This window comes from Lepisosteus oculatus, chromosome 23 (assembly GCF_040954835.1).
Source record: "Lepisosteus oculatus isolate fLepOcu1 chromosome 23, fLepOcu1.hap2, whole genome shotgun sequence".
NCBI lineage: Eukaryota > Metazoa > Chordata > Actinopteri > Semionotiformes > Lepisosteidae > Lepisosteus > Lepisosteus oculatus.
The window spans coordinates 10,906,405-10,931,004 of NC_090718.1; positions in this window are offsets into that span (position 1 = coordinate 10,906,405).

A 24,600-nucleotide genomic window follows, 5' to 3' on the forward strand; every position below is an offset into this window, starting at 1 on the left:
ACAGGAAAGGTGTTGGTTTTTAGTTTCCTTGAAAATTTAATTTTTCGCCATTTTCTCATTTTTTATAAGCCCCATGCCTGTCAGGCAAACACAGTCAACGCTGAATGTTTTGAAAACAGCCTTCCTACATGCTGAAACCTCTTATTTTATGTGGTTTAAAACAAACTAAATGGAAAGTATGTTCAAACTTTAGTGGTAAATGTAATCCTAAACTGTAAACAGCAAAAATCATGCACATTTAATATACCATTTCAGCAGCAGGTTGCAAAAACCTAGATAATGCAGAATTAAAACAGATTGAAAGCAGATACCTTTAAAGTACTGAAATACTGCCATTGTGAATGTTTCTGAACAATTTGTACTCATTTTACTAACTTTTGTAGCACTTTTTCAGCAGACCAGGATTTTAAAATTTGTTCCAGAAGTGCCCGAGCTAGGGTTAGGGTTAGGGTTTGACAGCACCTAGACATATTCTGATGCATTTGTTTTGCATTAGGATGCATTTGAAATACAGGAAAGGTGTTGGTTTTTAGTTTCCTTGAAAATTTAATTTTTCGCCATTTTCTCATTTTTTATAAGCCCCATGCCTTTCAGGCAAACACAGTCAACGCTGAATGTTTTGAAAACAGCCTTTCTACATGCTGAATCCTCTTATTTTATGTGATTTAAAACAAACTAAATGGAAAGTATGTTCAAACTTAAGTGGTAAATGTAATCCAAAGCTGTAAACAACAAAAATCATGCACATTTAATATACCATTTCAGCAGCAGGTTGCAAAAACCTAGATAATGCAGAATTAAAACAGATTGAAAGCAGATACCTTTAAAGTACTGAAATACTGCCATTGTGAATGTTTCTGAACAATTTGTACTCATTTTACTAACTTTTGTAGCACTTTTTCAGCAGACCAAGATTTTAAAATTTGTTCCAGAAGTGCCCGAGCTAGGGTTAGGGTTAGGGTTTGACAGCACCTAGACATATTCTGATGCATTTGTTGTGCATTGGGATGCATTTGAAATACAGGAAAGGTGTTGGTTTTGAGTTTCCTTGAAAATTTAATTTTTCGCCATTTTCTCATTTTTTATAAGCCCCATGCCTGTCAGGCAAACACAGTCAACGCTGAATGTTTTGAAAACAGCCTTTCTACATGCTGAAACTTCTTTTTTATGTGGTTTAAAACAAACTAAATGGAAAGTATGTTCAAACTTTAGTGGTAAATGTAATCCTAAGCTGTAAACAGCAAAATCATGCACATTTAATATACCATTTCAGCAGCAGGTTGCAAAAACCTAGATAATGCAGAATTAAAACAGATTGAAAGCAGATACCTTTAAAGTACTGAAATACTGCCATTGTGAATGTTTCTGAACAATTTGTACTCATTTTACTAACTTTTGTAGCACTTTTTCAGCAGACCAGGATTTTAAAATTTGTTCCAGAAGTGCCCGAGCTAGGGTTAGGGTTAGGGTTTGACTGCACCTAGACATATTCTGATGCATTTGTTGTAGCATTGGGATGCATTTGAAATACAGGAAAGGTGTTGGTTTTTAGTTTCCTTGAAAATTTAATTTTTCGCCATTTTCTCATTTTTTATAAGCCCCATGCCTGTCAGGCAAACACAGTCAACGCTGAATGTTTTGAAAACAGCCTTCCTACATGCTGAAACCTCTTATTTTATGTGGTTTAAAACAAACTAAATGGAAAGTATGTTCAAACTTTAGTGGTAAATGTAATCCTAAGCTGTAAACAGCAAAAATCATGCACATTTAATATACCATTTCAGCAGCAGGTTGCAAAAACCTAGATAATGCAGAATTAAAACAGATTGAAAGCAGATACCTTTAAAGTACTGAAATACTGCCATTGTGAATGTTTCTGAACAATTTGTACTCATTTTACTAACTTTTGTAGCACTTTTTCAGCAGACCAGGATTTTAAAATTTGTTCCAGAAGTGCCCGAGCTAGGGTTAGGGTTAGGGTTTGACAGCACCTAGACATATTCTGATGCATTTGTTTTGCATTAGGATGCATTTGAAATACAGGAAAGGTGTTGGTTTTTAGTTTCCTTGAAAATTTAATTTTACGCCATTTTCTCATTTTTTATAAGCCCCATGCCTGTCAGGCAAACACAGTCAACGCTGAATGTTTTGAAAACAGCCTTTCTACATGCTGAATCCTCTTATTTTATCTGATTTAAAACAAACTAAATGGAAAGTATGTTCAAACTTAAGTGGTAAATGTAATCCAAAGCTGTAAACAGCAAAAATCATGCACATTTAATATACCATTTCAGCAGCAGGTTGCAAAAACTTAGATAATGCAGAATTAAAACAGATTGAAAGCAGATACCTTTAAAGTACTGAAATACTGCCATTGTGAATGTTTCTGAACAATTTGTACTCATTTTACTAACTTTTGTAGCACTTTTTCAGCAGACCAAGATTTTAAAATTTGTTCCAGAAGTGTCCGAGCTAGGGTTAGGGTTAGGGTTTGACAGCACCTAGACATATTCTGATGCATTTGTTGTGCATTGGGATGCATTTGAAATACAGGAAAGGTGTTGGTTTTCAGTTTCCTTGAAAATTTAATTTTTCGCCATTTTCTCATTTTTTATAAGCCCCATGCCTGTCAGGCAAACACAGTCAACGCTGAATGTTTTGAAAACAGCCTTCCTACATGCTGAAACCTCTTATTTTATGTGGTTTAAAACAAACTAAATGGAAAGTATGTTCAAACTTTAGTGGTAAATGTAATCCTAAGCTGTAAACAGCAAAAATCATGCACATTTAATATACCATTTCAGCAGCAGGTTGCAAAAACCTAGATAATGCAGAATTAAAACAGATTGAAAGCAGATACCTTTAAAGTACTGAAATACTGCCATTGTGAATGTTTCTGAACAATTTGTACTCATTTTACTAACTTTTGTAGCACTTTTTCAGCAGACCAGGATTTTAAAATTTGTTCCAGAAGTGCCCGAGCTAGGGTTAGGGTTAGGGTTTGACTGCACCTAGACATATTCTGATGCATTTGTTGTAGCATTGGGATGCATTTGAAATACAGGAAAGGTGTTGGTTTTTAGTTTCCTTGAAAATTTAATTTTTCGCCATTTTCTCATTTTTTATAAGCCCCATGCCTGTCAGGCAAACACAGTCAACGCTGAATGTTTTGAAAACAGCCTTCCTACATGCTGAAACCTCTTATTTTATGTGGTTTAAAACAAACTAAATGGAAAGTATGTTCAAACTTTAGTGGTAAATGTAATCCTAAGCTGTAAACAGCAAAAATCATGCACATTTAATATACCATTTCAGCAGCAGGTTGCAAAAACCTAGATAATGCAGAATTAAAACAGATTGAAAGCAGATACCTTTAAAGTACTGAAATACTGCCATTGTGAATGTTTCTGAACAATTTGTACTCATTTTACTAACTTTTGTAGCACTTTTTCAGCAGACCAGGATTTTAAAATTTGTTCCAGAAGTGCCCGAGCTAGGGTTAGGGTTAGGGTTTGACAGCACCTAGACATATTCTGATGCATTTGTTTTGCATTAGGATGCATTTGAAATACAGGAAAGGTGTTGGTTTTTAGTTTCCTTGAAAATTTAATTTTACGCCATTTTCTCATTTTTTATAAGCCCCATGCCTGTCAGGCAAACACAGTCAACGCTGAATGTTTTGAAAACAGCCTTTCTACATGCTGAATCCTCTTATTTTATCTGATTTAAAACAAACTAAATGGAAAGTATGTTCAAACTTAAGTGGTAAATGTAATCCAAAGCTGTAAACAGCAAAAATCATGCACATTTAATATACCATTTCAGCAGCAGGTTGCAAAAACCTAGATAATGCAATATTGAAACAGATTGAAAGCAGGTACCTTTAAAGTACTGAAATACTGCCATTGTGAATGTTTCTGAACAATTTGTACTCATTTTACTAACTTTTGTAGCACTTTTTCAGCAGACCAGGATTTTAAAATTTGTTCCAGAAGTGCCCGAGCTAGGGTTAGGGTTAGGGTTTGACTGCACCTAGACATATTCTGATGCATTTGTTGTAGCATTGGGATGCATTTGAAATACAGGAAAGGTGTTGGTTTTTAGTTTCCTTGAAAATTTAATTTTTCGCCATTTTCTCATTTTTTATAAGCCCCATGCCTGTCAGGCAAACACAGTCAACGCTGAATGTTTTGAAAACAGCCTTCCTACATGCTGAAACCTCTTATTTTATGTGGTTTAAAACAAACTAAATGGAAAGTATGTTCAAACTTTAGTGGTAAATGTAATCCTAAGCTGTAAACAGCAAAAATCATGCACATTTAATATACCATTTCAGCAGCAGGTTGAAAAACCTAGATAATGCAGAATTAAAACAGATTGAAAGCAGATACCTTTAAAGTACTGAAATACTGCCATTGTGAATGTTTCTGAACAATTTGTACTCATTTTACTAACTTTTGTAGCACTTTTTCAGCAGACCAGGATTTTAAAATTTGTTCCAGAAGTGCCCGAGCTAGGGTTAGGGTTAGGGTTTGACTGCACCTAGACATATTCTGATGCATTTGTTGTAGCATTGGGATGCATTTGAAATACAGGAAAGGTGTTGGTTTTTAGTTTCCTTGAAAATTTAATTTTTCGCCATTTTCTCATTTTTTATAAGCCCCATGCCTGTCAGGCAAACACAGTCAACGCTGAATGTTTTGAAAACAGCCTTCCTACATGCTGAAACCTCTTATTTTATGTGGTTTAAAACAAACTAAATGGAAAGTATGTTCAAACTTTAGTGGTAAATGTAATCCTAAGCTGTAAACAGCAAAAATCATGCACATTTAATATACCATTTCAGCAGCAGGTTGCAAAAACCTAGATAATGCAGAATTAAAACAGATTGAAAGCAGATACCTTTAAAGTACTGAAATACTGCCATTGTGAATGTTTCTGAACAATTTGTACTCATTTTACTAACTTTTGTAGCACTTTTTCAGCAGACCAGGATTTTAAAATTTGTTCCAGAAGTGCCCGAGCTAGGGTTAGGGTTAGGGTTTGACTGCACCTAGACATATTCTGATGCATTTGTTGTAGCATTGGGATGCATTTGAAATACAGGAAAGGTGTTGGTTTTTAGTTTCCTTGAAAATTTAATTTTTCGCCATTTTCTCATTTTTTATAAGCCCCATGCCTGTCAGGCAAACACAGTCAACGCTGAATGTTTTGAAAACAGCCTTCCTACATGCTGAAACCTCTTATTTTATGTGGTTTAAAACAAACTAAATGGAAAGTATGTTCAAACTTTAGTGGTAAATGTAATCCTAAACTGTAAACAGCAAAAATCATGCACATTTAATATACCATTTCAGCAGCAGGTTGCAAAAACCTAGATAATGCAGAATTAAAACAGATTGAAAGCAGATACCTTTAAAGTACTGAAATACTGCCATTGTGAATGTTTCTGAACAATTTGTACTCATTTTACTAACTTTTGTAGCACTTTTTCAGCAGACCAGGATTTTAAAATTTGTTCCAGAAGTGCCCGAGCTAGGGTTAGGGTTAGGGTTTGACAGCACCTAGACATATTCTGATGCATTTGTTTTGCATTAGGATGCATTTGAAATACAGGAAAGGTGTTGGTTTTTAGTTTCCTTGAAAATTTAATTTTTCGCCATTTTCTCATTTTTTATAAGCCCCATGCCTTTCAGGCAAACACAGTCAACGCTGAATGTTTTGAAAACAGCCTTTCTACATGCTGAATCCTCTTATTTTATGTGATTTAAAACAAACTAAATGGAAAGTATGTTCAAACTTAAGTGGTAAATGTAATCCAAAGCTGTAAACAACAAAAATCATGCACATTTAATATACCATTTCAGCAGCAGGTTGCAAAAACCTAGATAATGCAGAATTAAAACAGATTGAAAGCAGATACCTTTAAAGTACTGAAATACTGCCATTGTGAATGTTTCTGAACAATTTGTACTCATTTTACTAACTTTTGTAGCACTTTTTCAGCAGACCAAGATTTTAAAATTTGTTCCAGAAGTGCCCGAGCTAGGGTTAGGGTTAGGGTTTGACAGCACCTAGACATATTCTGATGCATTTGTTGTGCATTGGGATGCATTTGAAATACAGGAAAGGTGTTGGTTTTGAGTTTCCTTGAAAATTTAATTTTTCGCCATTTTCTCATTTTTTATAAGCCCCATGCCTGTCAGGCAAACACAGTCAACGCTGAATGTTTTGAAAACAGCCTTTCTACATGCTGAAACTTCTTTTTTATGTGGTTTAAAACAAACTAAATGGAAAGTATGTTCAAACTTTAGTGGTAAATGTAATCCTAAGCTGTAAACAGCAAAAATCATGCACATTTAATATACCATTTCAGCAGCAGGTTGCAAAAACCTAGATAATGCAGAATTAAAACAGATTGAAAGCAGATACCTTTAAAGTACTGAAATACTGCCATTGTGAATGTTTCTGAACAATTTGTACTCATTTTACTAACTTTTGTAGCACTTTTTCAGCAGACCAGGATTTTAAAATTTGTTCCAGAAGTGCCCGAGCTAGGGTTAGGGTTAGGGTTTGACTGCACCTAGACATATTCTGATGCATTTGTTGTAGCATTGGGATGCATTTGAAATACAGGAAAGGTGTTGGTTTTTAGTTTCCTTGAAAATTTAATTTTTCGCCATTTTCTCATTTTTTATAAGCCCCATGCCTGTCAGGCAAACACAGTCAACGCTGAATGTTTTGAAAACAGCCTTCCTACATGCTGAAACCTCTTATTTTATGTGGTTTAAAACAAACTAAATGGAAAGTATGTTCAAACTTTAGTGGTAAATGTAATCCTAAGCTGTAAACAGCAAAAATCATGCACATTTAATATACCATTTCAGCAGCAGGTTGCAAAAACCTAGATAATGCAGAATTAAAACAGATTGAAAGCAGATACCTTTAAAGTACTGAAATACTGCCATTGTGAATGTTTCTGAACAATTTTTACTCATTTTACTAACTTTTGTAGCACTTTTTCAGCAGACCAGGATTTTAAAATTTGTTCCAGAAGTGCCCGAGCTAGGGTTAGGGTTAGGGTTTGACAGCACCTAGACATATTCTGATGCATTTGTTTTGCATTAGGATGCATTTGAAATACAGGAAAGGTGTTGGTTTTTAGTTTCCTTGAAAATTTAATTTTACGCCATTTTCTCATTTTTTATAAGCCCCATGCCTGTCAGGCAAACACAGTCAACGCTGAATGTTTTGAAAACAGCCTTTCTACATGCTGAATCCTCTTATTTTATCTGATTTAAAACAAACTAAATGGAAAGTATGTTCAAACTTAAGTGGTAAATGTAATCCAAAGCTGTAAACAGCAAAAATCATGCACATTTAATATACCATTTCAGCAGCAGGTTGCAAAAACCTAGATAATGCAATATTGAAACAGATTGAAAGCAGGTACCTTTAAAGTACTGAAATACTGCCATTGTGAATGTTTCTGAACAATTTGTACTTATTTTACTAACTTTTGTAGCACTTTTTCAGCAGACCAGGATTTTAAAATTTGTTCCAGAAGTGCCCGAGCTAGGGTTAGGGTTAGGGTTTGACTGCACCTAGACATATTCTGATGCATTTGTTGTAGCATTGGGATGCATTTGAAATACAGGAAAGGTGTTGGTTTTTAGTTTCCTTGAAAATTTAATTTTTCGCCATTTTCTCATTTTTTATAAGCCCCATGCCTGTCAGGCAAACACAGTCAACGCTGAATGTTTTGAAAACAGCCTTCCTACATGCTGAAACCTCTTATTTTATGTGGTTTAAAACAAACTAAATGGAAAGTATGTTCAAACTTTAGTGGTAAATGTAATCCTAAACTGTAAACAGCAAAAATCATGCACATTTAATATACCATTTCAGCAGCAGGTTGCAAAAACCTAGATAATGCAGAATTAAAACAGATTGAAAGCAGATACCTTTAAAGTACTGAAATACTGCCATTGTGAATGTTTCTGAACAATTTGTACTCATTTTACTAACTTTTGTAGCACTTTTTCAGCAGACCAGGATTTTAAAATTTGTTCCAGAAGTGCCCGAGCTAGGGTTAGGGTTAGGGTTTGACAGCACCTAGACATATTCTGATGCATTTGTTGTAGCATTGGGATGCATTTGAAATACAGGAAAGGTGTTGGTTTTTAGTTTCCTTGAAAATTTAATTTTTCGCCATTTTCTCATTTTTATAAGCCCCATGCCTGTCAGGCAAACACAGTCAACGCTGAATGTTTTGAAAACAGCCTTTCTACATGCTGAATCCTCTTATTTTATGTGATTTAAAACAAACTAAATGGAAAGTATGTTCAAACTTTAGTGGTAAATGTAATCCTAAGCTGTAAACAGCAAAAATCATGCACATTTAATATACCATTTCAGCAGCAGGTTGCAAAAACCTAGATAATGCAGAATTAAAACAGATTGAAAGCAGGTACCTTTAAAGTACTGAAATACTGCCATTGTGAATGTTTCTGAACAATTTTTACTCATTTTACTAACTTTTGTAGCACTTTTTCAGCAGACCAGGATTTTAAAATTTGTTCCAGAAGTGCCCGAGCTAGGGTTAGGGTTAGGGTTTGACAGCACCTAGACATATTCTGATGGATTTGTTGTGCATTGGGATGCATTTGAAATACAGGAAAGGTGTTGGTTTTTAGTTTCCTTGAAAATTTAATTTTTCGCCATTTTCTCATTTTTATAAGCCCCATGCCTGTCAGGCAAACACAGTCAACGCTGAATGTTTTGAAAACAGCCTTTCTACATGCTGAATCCTCTTATTTTATCTGATTTAAAACAAACTAAATGGAAAGTATGTTCAAACTTAAGTTTTAAATGTAATCCAAAGCTGTAAACAGCAAAAATCATGCACATTTAATATACCATTTCAGCAGCAGGTTGCAAAAACCTAGATAATGCAGAATTAAAACAGATTGAAAGCAGATACCTTTAAAGTACTGAAATACTGCCATTGTGAATGTTTCTGAACAATTTGTACTCATTTTACTAACTTTTGTAGCACTTTTTCAGCAGACCAGGATTTTAAAATTTGTTCCAGAAGTGCCCGAGCTCGGGTTAGGGTTAGGGTTTGACAGCACCTAGACATATTCTGATGCATTTGTTGTGCATTGGGATGCATTTGAAATACAGGAAAGGTGTTGGTTTTTTAATTTCCTTGAAAATTTAATTTTTCGCCATTTTCTCATTTTTTATAAGCCCCATGCCTGTCAGGCAAACACAGTCAACGCTGAATGTTTTGAAAACAGCCTTTCTACATGCTGAAACCTCTTTTTTATGTGGTTTAAAACAAACTAAATGGAAAGTATGTTCAAACTTTAGTGGTAAATGTAATCCTAAGCTGTAAACAGCAAAAATCATGCACATTTAATATACCATTTCAGCAGCAGGTTGCAACAACCTAGATAATGCAGAATTAAAACAGATTGAAAGCAGATACCTTTAAAGTACTGAAATACTGCCATTGTGAATGTTTCTGAACAATTTGTACTCATTTTACTAACTTTTGTAGCACTTTTTCAGCAGACCAGGATTTTAAAATTTGTTCCAGAAGTGCCCGAGCTAGGGTTAGGGTTAGGGTTTGACTGCACCTAGACATATTCTGATGCATTTGTTGTAGCATTGGGATGCATTTGAAATACAGGAAAGGTGTTGGTTTTTAGTTTCCTTGAAAATTTAATTTTTCGCCATTTTCTCATTTTTTATAAGCCCCATGCCTGTCAGGCAAACACAGTCAACGCTGAATGTTTTGAAAACAGCCTTTCTACATGCTGAAACCTCTTATTTTATCTGATTTAAAACAAACTAAATGGAAAGTATGTTCAAACTTAAGTTTTAAATGTAATCCAAAGCTGTAAACAGCAAAAATCATGCACATTTAATATACCATTTCAGCAGCAGGTTGCAAAAACCTAGATAATGCAGAATTAAAACAGATTGAAAGCAGATACCTTTAAAGTACTGAAATACTGCCATTGTGAATGTTTCTGAACAATTTGTACTCATTTTACTAACTTTTGTAGCACTTTTTCAGCAGACCAGGATTTTAAAATTTGTTCCAGAAGTGCCCGAGCTAGGGTTAGGGTTAGGGTTTGACAGCACCTAGACATATTCTGATGCATTTGTTGTAGCATTGGGATGCATTTGAAATACAGGAAAGGTGTTGGTTTTTAGTTTCCTTGAAAATTTAATTTTTCGCCATTTTCTCATTTTTATAAGCCCCATGCCTGTCAGGCAAACACAGTCAACGCTGAATGTTTTGAAAACAGCCTTTCTACATGCTGAAACTTCTTTTTTATGTGGTTTAAAACAAACTAAATGGAAAGTATGTTCAAACTTTAGTGGTAAATGTAATCCTAAGCTGTAAACAGCAAAATCATGCACATTTAATATACCATTTCAGCAGCAGGTTGCAAAAACCTAGATAATGCAGAATTAAAACAGATTGAAAGCAGATACCTTTAAAGTACTGAAATACTGCCATTGTGAATGTTTCTGAACAATTTGTACTTATTTTACTAACTTTTGTAGCACTTTTTCAGCAGACCAGGATTTTAAAATTTGTTCCAGAAGTGCCCGAGCTAGGGTTAGGGTTAGGGTTTGACTGCACCTAGACATATTCTGATGCATTTGTTGTAGCATTGGGATGCATTTGAAATACAGGAAAGGTGTTGGTTTTTAGTTTCCTTGAAAATTTAATTTTTCGCCATTTTCTCATTTTTATAAGCCCCATGCCTGTCAGGCAAACACAGTCAACGCTGAATGTTTTGAAAACAGCCTTTCTACATGCTGAATCCTCTTATTTTATGTGATTTAAAACAAACTAAATGGAAAGTATGTTCAAACTTTAGTGGTAAATGTAATCCTAAGCTGTAAACAGCAAAAATCATGCACATTTAATATACCATTTCAGCAGCAGGTTGCAAAAACCTAGATAATGCAGAATTAAAACAGATTGAAAGCAGGTACCTTTAAAGTACTGAAATACTGCCATTGTGAATGTTTCTGAACAATTTTTACTCATTTTACTAACTTTTGTAGCACTTTTTCAGCAGACCAGGATTTTAAAATTTGTTCCAGAAGTGCCCGAGCTAGGGTTAGGGTTAGGGTTTGACAGCACCTAGACATATTCTGATGTATTTGTTGTGCATTGGGATGCATTTGAAATACAGGAAAGGTGTTGGTTTTTAGTTTCCTTGAAAATTTAATTTTTCGCCATTTTCTCATTTTTATAAGCCCCATGCCTGTCAGGCAAACACAGTCAACGCTGAATGTTTTGAAAACAGCCTTTCTACATGCTGAATCCTCTTATTTTATCTGATTTAAAACAAACTAAATGGAAAGTATGTTCAAACTTAAGTTTTAAATGTAATCCAAAGCTGTAAACAGCAAAAATCATGCACATTTAATATACCATTTCAGCAGCAGGTTGCAAAAACCTAGATAATGCAGAATTAAAACAGATTGAAAGCAGATACCTTTAAAGTACTGAAATACTGCCATTGTGAATGTTTCTGAACAATTTGTACTCATTTTACTAACTTTTGTAGCACTTTTTCAGCAGACCAGGATTTTAAAATTTGTTCCAGAAGTGCCCGAGCTAGGGTTAGGGTTAGGGTTTGACTGCACCTAGACATATTCTGATGCATTTGTTGTAGCATTGGGATGCATTTGAAATACAGGAAAGGTGTTGGTTTTTAGTTTCCTTGAAAATTTAATTTTTCGCCATTTTCTCATTTTTATAAGCCCCATGCCTGTCAGGCAAACACAGTCAACGCTGAATGTTTTGAAAACAGCCTTCCTACATGCTGAAACCTCTTATTTTATGTGGTTTAAAACAAACTAAATGGAAAGTATGTTCAAACTTTAGTGGTAAATGTAATCCTAAGCTGTAAACAGCAAAAATCATGCACATTTAATATACCATTTCAGCAGCAGGTTGCAAAAACCTAGATAATGCAGAATTAAAACAGATTGAAAGCAGATACCTTTAAAGTACTGAAATACTGCCATTGTGAATGTTTCTGAACAATTTGTACTCATTTTACTAACTTTTGTAGCACTTTTTCAGCAGACCAGGATTTTAAAATTTGTTCCAGAAGTGCCCGAGCTAGGGTTAGGGTTAGGGTTTGACTGCACCTAGACATATTCTGATGCATTTGTTGTAGCATTGGGATGCATTTGAAATACAGGAAAGGTGTTGGTTTTTAGTTTCCTTGAAAATTTAATTTTTCGCCATTTTCTCATTTTTTATAAGCCCCATGCCTGTCAGGCAAACACAGTCAACGCTGAATGTTTTGAAAACAGCCTTCCTACATGCTGAAACCTCTTATTTTATGTGGTTTAAAACAAACTAAATGGAAAGTATGTTCAAACTTTAGTGGTAAATGTAATCCTAAGCTGTAAACAGCAAAAATCATGCACATTTAATATACCATTTCAGCAGCAGGTTGCAAAAACCTAGATAATGCAGAATTAAAACAGATTGAAAGCAGATACCTTTAAAGTACTGAAATACTGCCATTGTGAATGTTTCTGAACAATTTGTACTCATTTTACTAACTTTTGTAGCACTTTTTCAGCAGACCAGGATTTTAAAATTTGTTCCAGAAGTGCCCGAGCTAGGGTTAGGGTTAGGGTTTGACTGCACCTAGACATATTCTGATGCATTTGTTGTAGCATTGGGATGCATTTGAAATACAGGAAAGGTGTTGGTTTTTAGTTTCCTTGAAAATTTAATTTTTCGCCATTTTCTCATTTTTTATAAGCCCCATGCCTGTCAGGCAAACACAGTCAACGCTGAATGTTTTGAAAACAGCCTTCCTACATGCTGAAACCTCTTATTTTATGTGGTTTAAAACAAACTAAATGGAAAGTATGTTCAAACTTTAGTGGTAAATGTAATCCTAAACTGTAAACAGCAAAAATCATGCACATTTAATATACCATTTCAGCAGCAGGTTGCAAAAACCTAGATAATGCAGAATTAAAACAGATTGAAAGCAGATACCTTTAAAGTACTGAAATACTGCCATTGTGAATGTTTCTGAACAATTTGTACTCATTTTACTAACTTTTGTAGCACTTTTTCAGCAGACCAGGATTTTAAAATTTGTTCCAGAAGTGCCCGAGCTAGGGTTAGGGTTAGGGTTTGACAGCACCTAGACATATTCTGATGCATTTGTTTTGCATTAGGATGCATTTGAAATACAGGAAAGGTGTTGGTTTTTAGTTTCCTTGAAAATTTAATTTTTCGCCATTTTCTCATTTTTTATAAGCCCCATGCCTTTCAGGCAAACACAGTCAACGCTGAATGTTTTGAAAACAGCCTTTCTACATGCTGAATCCTCTTATTTTATGTGATTTAAAACAAACTAAATGGAAAGTATGTTCAAACTTAAGTGGTAAATGTAATCCAAAGCTGTAAACAACAAAAATCATGCACATTTAATATACCATTTCAGCAGCAGGTTGCAAAAACCTAGATAATGCAGAATTAAAACAGATTGAAAGCAGATACCTTTAAAGTACTGAAATACTGCCATTGTGAATGTTTCTGAACAATTTGTACTCATTTTACTAACTTTTGTAGCACTTTTTCAGCAGACCAAGATTTTAAAATTTGTTCCAGAAGTGCCCGAGCTAGGGTTAGGGTTAGGGTTTGACAGCACCTAGACATATTCTGATGCATTTGTTGTGCATTGGGATGCATTTGAAATACAGGAAAGGTGTTGGTTTTGAGTTTCCTTGAAAATTTAATTTTTCGCCATTTTCTCATTTTTTATAAGCCCCATGCCTGTCAGGCAAACACAGTCAACGCTGAATGTTTTGAAAACAGCCTTTCTACATGCTGAAACTTCTTTTTTATGTGGTTTAAAACAAACTAAATGGAAAGTATGTTCAAACTTTACTGGTAAATGTAATCCTAAGCTGTAAACAGCAAAAATCATGCACATTTAATATACCATTTCAGCAGCAGGTTGCAAAAACCTAGATAATGCAGAATTAAAACAGATTGAAAGCAGATACCTTTAAAGTACTGAAATACTGCCATTGTGAATGTTTCTGAACAATTTGTACTCATTTTACTAACTTTTGTAGCACTTTTTCAGCAGACCAGGATTTTAAAATTTGTTCCAGAAGTGCCCGAGCTAGGGTTAGGGTTAGGGTTTGACTGCACCTAGACATATTCTGATGCATTTGTTGTAGCATTGGGATGCATTTGAAATACAGGAAAGGTGTTGGTTTTTAGTTTCCTTGAAAATTTAATTTTTCGCCATTTTCTCATTTTTTATAAGCCCCATGCCTGTCAGGCAAACACAGTCAACGCTGAATGTTTTGAAAACAGCCTTCCTACATGCTGAAACCTCTTATTTTATGTGGTTTAAAACAAACTAAATGGAAAGTATGTTCAAACTTTAGTGGTAAATGTAATCCTAAGCTGTAAACAGCAAAAATCATGCACATTTAATATACCATTTCAGCAGCAGGTTGCAAAAACCTAGATAATGCAGAATTAAAACAGATTGAAAGCAGATACCTTTAAAGTACTGAAATACTGCCATTGTGAATGTTTCTGAACAATTTTTACTCATTTTACTAACTTTTGTAGCACTTTTTCAGCAGACCAGGATTTTAAAATTTGTTCCAGAAGTGCCCGAGCTAGGGTTAGGGTTAGGGTTTGACAGCACCTAGACATATTCTGATGCATTTGTTTTGCATTAGGATGCATTTGAAATACAGGAAAGGTGTTGGTTTTTAGTTTCCTTGAAAATTTAATTTTACGCCATTTTCTCATTTTTTATAAGCCCCATGCCTGTCAGGCAAACACAGTCAACGCTGAATGTTTTGAAAACAGCCTTTCTACATGCTGAATCCTCTTATTTTATCTGATTTAAAACAAACTAAATGGAAAGTATGTTCAAACTTAAGTGGTAAATGTAATCCAAAGCTGTAAACAGCAAAAATCATGCACATTTAATATACCATTTCAGCAGCAGGTTGCAAAAACCTAGATAATGCAATATTGAAACAGATTGAAAGCAGGTACCTTTAAAGTACTGAAATACTGCCATTGTGAATGTTTCTGAACAATTTGTACTTATTTTACTAACTTTTGTAGCACTTTTTCAGCAGACCAGGATTTTAAAATTTGTTCCAGAAGTGCCCGAGCTAGGGTTAGGGTTAGGGTTTGACTGCACCTAGACATATTCTGATGCATTTGTTGTAGCATTGGGATGCATTTGAAATACAGGAAAGGTGTTGGTTTTTAGTTTCCTTGAAAATTTAATTTTTCGCCATTTTCTCATTTTTTATAAGCCCCATGCCTGTCAGGCAAACACAGTCAACGCTGAATGTTTTGAAAACAGCCTTCCTACATGCTGAAACCTCTTATTTTATGTGGTTTAAAACAAACTAAATGGAAAGTATGTTCAAACTTTAGTGGTAAATGTAATCCTAAACTGTAAACAGCAAAAATCATGCACATTTAATATACCATTTCAGCAGCAGGTTGCAAAAACCTAGATAATGCAGAATTAAAACAGATTGAAAGCAGATACCTTTAAAGTACTGAAATACTGCCATTGTGAATGTTTCTGAACAATTTGTACTCATTTTACTAACTTTTGTAGCACTTTTTCAGCAGACCAGGATTTTAAAATTTGTTCCAGAAGTGCCCGAGCTAGGGTTAGGGTTAGGGTTTGACAGCACCTAGACATATTCTGATGCATTTGTTGTAGCATTGGGATGCATTTGAAATACAGGAAAGGTGTTGGTTTTTAGTTTCCTTGAAAATTTAATTTTTCGCCATTTTCTCATTTTTATAAGCCCCATGCCTGTCAGGCAAACACAGTCAACGCTGAATGTTTTGAAAACAGCCTTTCTACATGCTGAATCCTCTTATTTTATGTGATTTAAAACAAACTAAATGGAAAGTATGTTCAAACTTTAGTGGTAAATGTAATCCTAAGCTGTAAACAGCAAAAATCATGCACATTTAATATACCATTTCAGCAGCAGGTTGCAAAAACCTAGATAATGCAGAATTAAAACAGATTGAAAGCAGGTACCTTTAAAGTACTGAAATACTGCCATTGTGAATGTTTCTGAACAATTTTTACTCATTTTACTAACTTTTGTAGCACTTTTTCAGCAGACCAGGATTTTAAAATTTGTTCCAGAAGTGCCCGAGCTAGGGTTAGGGTTAGGGTTTGACAGCACCTAGACATATTCTGATGGATTTGTTGTGCATTGGGATGCATTTGAAATACAGGAAAGGTGTTGGTTTTTAGTTTCCTTGAAAATTTAATTTTTCGCCATTTTCTCATTTTTATAAGCCCCATGCCTGTCAGGCAAACACAGTCAACGCTGAATGTTTTGAAAACAGCCTTTCTACATGCTGAATCCTCTTATTTTATCTGATTTAAAACAAACTAAATGGAAAGTATGTTCAAACTTAAGTTTTAAATGTAATCCAAAGCTGTAAACAGCAAAAATCATGCACATTTAATATACCATTTCAGCAGCAGGTTGCAAAAACCTAGATAATGCAGAATTAAAACAGATTGAAAGCAGATACCTTTAAAGTACTGAAATACTGCCATTGTGAATGTTTCTGAACAATTTGTACTCATTTTACTAACTTTTGTAGCACTTTTTCAGCAGACCAGGATTTTAAAATTTGTTCCAGAAGTGCCCGAGCTCGGGTTAGGGTTAGGGTTTGACAGCACCTAGACATATTCTGATGCATTTGTTGTGCATTGGGATGCATTTGAAATACAGGAAAGGTGTTGGTTTTTTAATTTCCTTGAAAATTTAATTTTTCGCCATTTTCTCATTTTTTATAAGCCCCATGCCTGTCAGGCAAACACAGTCAACGCTGAATGTTTTGAAAACAGCCTTTCTACATGCTGAAACCTCTTTTTTATGTGGTTTAAAACAAACTAAATGGAAAGTATGTTCAAACTTTAGTGGTAAATGTAATCCTAAGCTGTAAACAGCAAAAATCATGCACATTTAATATACCATTTCAGCAGCAGGTTGCAACAACCTAGATAATGCAGAATTAAAACAGATTGAAAGCAGATACCTTTAAAGTACTGAAATACTGCCATTGTGAATGTTTCTGAACAATTTGTACTCATTTTACTAACTTTTGTAGCACTTTTTCAGCAGACCAGGATTTTAAAATTTGTTCCAGAAGTGCCCGAGCTAGGGTTAGGGTTAGGGTTTGACTGCACCTAGACATATTCTGATGCATTTGTTGTAGCATTGGGATGCATTTGAAATACAGGAAAGGTGTTGGTTTTTAGTTTCCTTGAAAATTTAATTTTTCGCCATTTTCTCATTTTTTATAAGCCCCATGCCTGTCAGGCAAACACAGTCAACGCTGAATGTTTTGAAAACAGCCTTTCTACATGCTGAAACCTCTTATTTTATCTGATTTAAAACAAACTAAATGGAAAGTATGTTCAAACTTAAGTTTTAAATGTAATCCAAAGCTGTAAACAGCAAAAATCATGCACATTTAATATACCATTTCAGCAGCAGGTTGCAAAAACCTAGATAATGCAGAATTAAAACAGATTGAAAGCAGATACCTTTAAAGTACTGAAATACTGCCATTGTGAATGTTTCTGAACAATTTGTACTCATTTTACTAACTTTTGTAGCACTTTTTCAGCAGACCAGGATTTTAAAATTTGTTCCAGAAGTGCCCGAGCTAGGGTTAGGGTTAGGGTTTGACAGCACCTAGACATATTCTGATGCATTTGTTGTAGCATTGGGATGCATTTGAAATACAGGAAAGGTGTTGGTTTTTAGTTTCCTTGAAAATTTAATTTTTCGCCATTTTCTCATTTTTATAAGCCCCATGCCTGTCAGGCAAACACAGTCAACGCTGAATGTTTTGAAAACAGCCTTTCTACATGCTGAAACTTCTTTTTTATGTGGTTTAAAACAAACTAAATGGAAAGTATGTTCAAACTTTAGTGGTAAATGTAATCCTAAGCTGTAAACAGCAAAATCATGCACATTTAATATACCATTTCAGCAGCAGGTTGCAAAAACCTAGATAATGCAGAATTAAAACAGATTGAAAGCAGATACCTTTAAAGTACTGAAATACTGCCATTGTGAATGTTTCTGAACAATTTGTACTTATTTTACTAACTTTTGTAGCACTTTTTCAGCAGACCAGGATTTTAAAATTTGTTCCAGAAGTGCCCGAGCTAGGGTTAGGGTTAGGGTTTGACTGCACCTAGACATATTCTGATGCATTTGTTGTAGCATTGGGATGCATTTGAAATACAGGAAAGGTGTTGGTTTTTAGTTTCCTTGAAAATTTAATTTTTCGCCATTTTCTCATTTTTATAAGCCCCATGCCTGTCAGGCAAACACAGTCAACGCTGAATGTTTTGAAAACAGCCTTTCTACATGCTGAAACTTCTTTTTTATGTGGTTTAAAACAAACTAAATGGAAAGTATGTTCAAACTTTAGTGGTAAATGTAATCCTAAGCTGTAAACAGCAAAATCATGCACATTTAATATACCATTTCAGCAGCAGGTTGCAAAAACCTAGATAATGCAGAATTAAAACAGATTGAAAGCAGATACCTTTAAAGTACTGAAATACTGCCATTGTGAATGTTTCTGAACAATTTGTACTTATTTTACTAACTTTTGTAGCACTTTTTCAGCAGACCAGGATTTTAAAATTTGTTCCAGAAGTGCCCGAGCTAGGGTTAGGGTTAGGGTTTGACAGCACCTAGACATATTCTGATGCATTTGTTTTGCATTAGGATGCATTTGAAATACAGGAAAGGTGTTGGTTTTTAGTTTCCTTGAAAATTTAATTTTACGCCATTTTCTCATTTTTTATAAGCCCCATGCCTGTCAGGCAAACACAGTCAACGCTGAATGTTTTGAAAACAGCCTTTCTACATGCTGAATCCTCTTATTTTATCTGATTTAAAACAAACTAAATGGAAAGTATGTTCAAACTTAAGTGGTAAATGTAATCCAAAGCTGTAAACAGCAAAAATCATGCACATTTAATATACCATTTCAGCAGCAGGTTGCAAAAACCTAGATAATGCAATATTGAAACAGATTGAAAGCAGGTACCTTTAAAGTACTGAAATACTGCCATTGTGAATGTTTCTGAACAATTTGTACTTATTTTACTAACTTTTGTAGCACTTTTTCAGCAGACCAGGATTTTAAAATTTGTTCCAGAAGTGCCCGAGCTAGGGTTAGGGTTAGGGTTTGACTGCACCTAGACATATTCTGATGCATTTGTTGTAGCATTGGGATGCATTTGAAATACAGGAAAGGTGTTGGTTTTTAGTTTCCTTGAAAATTTAATTTTTCGCCATTTTCTCATTTTTTATAAGCCCCATGCCTGTCAGGCAAACACAGTCAACGCTGAATGTTTTGAAAACAGCCTTCCTACATGCTGAAACCTCTTATTTTATGTGGTTTAAAACAAACTAAATGGAAAGTATGTTCAAACTTTAGTGGTAAATGTAATCCTAAACTGTAAACAGCAAAAATCATGCACATTTAATATACCATTTCAGCAGCAGGTTGCAAAAACCTAGATAATGCAGAATTAAAACAGATTGAAAGCAGATACCTTTAAAGTACTGAAATACTGCCATTGTGAATGTTTCTGAACAATTTGTACTCATTTTACTAACTTTTGTAGCACTTTTTCAGCAGACCAGGATTTTAAAATTTGTTCCAGAAGTGCCCGAGCTAGGGTTAGGGTTAGGGTTTGACAGCACCTAGACATATTCTGATGCATTTGTTGTAGCATTGGGATGCATTTGAAATACAGGAAAGGTGTTGGTTTTTAGTTTCCTTGAAAATTTAATTTTTCGCCATTTTCTCATTTTTATAAGCCCCATGCCTGTCAGGCAAACACAGTCAACGCTGAATGTTTTGAAAACAGCCTTTCTACATGCTGAATCCTCTTATTTTATGTGATTTAAAACAAACTAAATGGAAAGTATGTTCAAACTTTAGTGGTAAATGTAATCCTAAGCTGTAAACAGCAAAAATCATGCACATTTAATATACCATTTCAGCAGCAGGTTGCAAAAACCTAGATAATGCAGAATTAAAACAGATTGAAAGCAGGTACCTTTAAAGTACTGAAATACTGCCATTGTGAATGTTTCTGAACAATTTTTACTCATTTTACTAACTTTTGTAGCACTTTTTCAGCAGACCAGGATTTTAAAATTTGTTCCAGAAGTGCCCGAGCTAGGGTTAGGGTTAGGGTTTGACAGCACCTAGACATATTCTGATGGATTTGTTGTGCATTGGGATGCATTTGAAATACAGGAAAGGTGTTGGTTTTTAGTTTCCTTGAAAATTTAATTTTTCGCCATTTTCTCATTTTTATAAGCCCCATGCCTGTCAGGCAAACACAGTCAACGCTGAATGTTTTGAAAACAGCCTTTCTACATGCTGAATCCTCTTATTTTATCTGATTTAAAACAAACTAAATGGAAAGTATGTTCAAACTTAAGTTTTAAATGTAATCCAAAGCTGTAAACAGCAAAAATCATGCACATTTAATATACCATTTCAGCAGCAGGTTGCAAAAACCTAGATAATGCAGAATTAAAACAGATTGAAAGCAGATACCTTTAAAGTACTGAAATACTGCCATTGTGAATGTTTCTGAACAATTTGTACTCATTTTACTAACTTTTGTAGCACTTTTTCAGCAGACCAGGATTTTAAAATTTGTTCCAGAAGTGCCCGAGCTCGGGTTAGGGTTAGGGTTTGACAGCACCTAGACATATTCTGATGCATTTGTTGTGCATTGGGATGCATTTGAAATACAGGAAAGGTGTTGGTTTTTTAATTTCCTTGAAAATTTAATTTTTCGCCATTTTCTCATTTTTTATAAGCCCCATGCCTGTCAGGCAAACACAGTCAACGCTGAATGTTTTGAAAACAGCCTTTCTACATGCTGAAACCTCTTTTTTATGTGGTTTAAAACAAACTAAATGGAAAGTATGTTCAAACTTTAGTGGTAAATGTAATCCTAAGCTGTAAACAGCAAAAATCATGCACATTTAATATACCATTTCAGCAGCAGGTTGCAACAACCTAGATAATGCAGAATTAAAACAGATTGAAAGCAGATACCTTTAAAGTACTGAAATACTGCCATTGTGAATGTTTCTGAACAATTTGTACTCATTTTACTAACTTTTGTAGCACTTTTTCAGCAGACCAGGATTTTAAAATTTGTTCCAGAAGTGCCCGAGCTAGGGTTAGGGTTAGGGTTTGACTGCACCTAGACATATTCTGATGCATTTGTTGTAGCATTGGGATGCATTTGAAATACAGGAAAGGTGTTGGTTTTTAGTTTCCTTGAAAATTTAATTTTTCGCCATTTTCTCATTTTTTATAAGCCCCATGCCTGTCAGGCAAACACAGTCAACGCTGAATGTTTTGAAAACAGCCTTTCTACATGCTGAAACCTCTTATTTTATCTGATTTAAAACAAACTAAATGGAAAGTATGTTCAAACTTAAGTTTTAAATGTAATCCAAAGCTGTAAACAGCAAAAATCATGCACATTTAATATACCATTTCAGCAGCAGGTTGCAAAAACCTAGATAATGCAGAATTAAAACAGATTGAAAGCAGATACCTTTAAAGTACTGAAATACTGCCATTGTGAATGTTTCTGAACAATTTGTACTCATTTTACTAACTTTTGTAGCACTTTTTCAGCAGACCAGGATTTTAAAATTTGTTCCAGAAGTGCCCGAGCTAGGGTTAGGGTTAGGGTTTGACAGCACCTAGACATATTCTGATGCATTTGTTGTAGCATTGGGATGCATTTGAAATACAGGAAAGGTGTTGGTTTTTAGTTTCCTTGAAAATTTAATTTTTCGCCATTTTCTCATTTTTATAAGCCCCATGCCTGTCAGGCAAACACAGTCAACGCTGAATGTTTTGAAAACAGCCTTTCTACATGCTGAAACTTCTTTTTTATGTGGTTTAAAACAAACTAAATGGAAAGTATGTTCAAACTTTAGTGGTAAATGTAATCCTAAGCTGTAAACAGCAAAATCATGCACATTTAATATACCATTTCAGCAGCAGGTTGCAAAAACCTAGATAATGCAGAATTAAAACAGATTGAAAGCAGATACCTTTAAAGTACTGAAATACTGCCATTGTGAATGTTTCTGAACAATTTGTACTTATTTTACTAACTTTTGTAGCACTTTTTCAGCAGACCAGGATTTTAAAATTTGTTCCAGAAGTGCCCGAGCTAGGGTTAGGGTTAGGGTTTGACTGCACCTAGACATATTCTGATGCATTTGTTGTAGCATTGGGATGCATTTGAAATACAGGAAAGGTGTTGGTTTTTAGTTTCCTTGAAAATTTAATTTTTCGCCATTTTCTCATTTTTATAAGCCCCATGCCTGTCAGGCAAACACAGTCAACGCTGAATGTTTTGAAAACAGCCTTTCTACATGCTGAATCCTCTTATTTTATGTGATTTAAAACAAACTAAATGGAAAGTATGTTCAAACTTTAGTGGTAAATGTAATCCTAAGCTGTAAACAGCAAAAATCATGCACATTTAATATACCATTTCAGCAGCAGGTTGCAAAAACCTAGATAATGCAGAATTAAAACAGATTGAAAGCAGGTACCTTTAAAGTACTGAAATACTGCCATTGTGAATGTTTCTGAACAATTTTTACTCATTTTACTAACTTTTGTAGCACTTTTTCAGCAGACCAGGATTTTAAAATTTGTTCCAGAAGTGCCCGAGCTAGGGTTAGGGTTAGGGTTTGACAGCACCTAGACATATTCTGATGTATTTGTTGTGCATTGGGATGCATTTGAAATACAGGAAAGGTGTTGGTTTTTAGTTTCCTTGAAAATTTAATTTTTCGCCATTTTCTCATTTTTATAAGCCCCATGCCTGTCAGGCAAACACAGTCAACGCTGAATGTTTTGAAAACAGCCTTTCTACATGCTGAATCCTCTTATTTTATCTGATTTAAAACAAACTAAATGGAAAGTATGTTCAAACTTAAGTTTTAAATGTAATCCAAAGCTGTAAACAGCAAAAATCATGCACATTTAATATACCATTTCAGCAGCAGGTTGCAAAAACCTAGATAATGCAGAATTAAAACAGATTGAAAGCAGATACCTTTAAAGTACTGAAATACTGCCATTGTGAATGTTTCTGAACAATTTGTACTCATTTTACTAACTTTTGTAGCACTTTTTCAGCAGACCAGGATTTTAAAATTTGTTCCAGAAGTGCCCGAGCTAGGGTTAGGGTTAGGGTTTGACAGCACCTAGACATATTCTGATGCATTTGTTGTGCATTGGGATGCATTTGAAATACAGGAAAGGTGTTGGTTTTTTAATTTCCTTGAAAATTTAATTTTTCGCCATTTTCTCATTTTTTATAAGCCCCATGCCTGTCAGGCAAACACAGTCAACGCTGAATGTTTTGAAAACAGCCTTTCTACATGCTGAAACCTCTTTTTTATGTGGTTTAAAACAAACTAAATGGAAAGTATGTTCAAACTTTAGTGGTAAATGTAATCCTAAGCTGTAAACAGCAAAAATCATGCACATTTAATATACCATTTCAGCAGCAGGTTGCAAAAACCTAGATAATGCAGAATTAAAACAGATTGAAAGCAGATACCTTTAAAGTACTGAAATACTGCCATTGTGAATGTTTCTGAACAATTTGTACTCATTTTACTAACTTTTGTAGCACTTTTTCAGCAGACCAGGATTTTAAAATTTGTTCCAGAAGTGCCCGAGCTAGGGTTAGGGTTAGGGTTTGACTGCACCTAGACATATTCTGATGCATTTGTTGTAGCATTGGGATGCATTTGAAATACAGGAAAGGTGTTGGTTTTTAGTTTCCTTGAAAATTTAATTTTTCGCCATTTTCTCATTTTTTATAAGCCCCATGCCTGTCAGGCAAACACAGTCAATGCTGAATGTTTTGAAAACAGCCTTTCTACATGCTGAAACCTCTTATTTTATCTGATTTAAAACAAACTAAATGGAAAGTATGTTCAAACTTAAGTTTTAAATGTAATCCAAAGCTGTAAACAGCAAAAATCATGCACATTTAATATACCATTTCAGCAGCAGGTTGCAAAAACCTAGATAATGCAGAATTAAAACAGATTGAAAGCAGATACCTTTAAAGTACTGAAATACTGCCATTGTGAATGTTTCTGAACAATTTGTACTCATTTTACTAACTTTTGTAGCACTTTTTCAGCAGACCAGGATTTTAAAATTTGTTCCAGAAGTGCCCGAGCTAGGGTTAGGGTTAGGGTTTGACAGCACCTAGACATATTCTGATGCATTTGTTGTAGCATTGGGATGCATTTGAAATACAGGAAAGGTGTTGGTTTTTAGTTTCCTTGAAAATTTAATTTTTTCGCCATTTTCTCATTTTTTATAAGCCCCATGCCTGTCAGGCAAACACAGTCAACGCTGAATGTTTTGAAAACAGC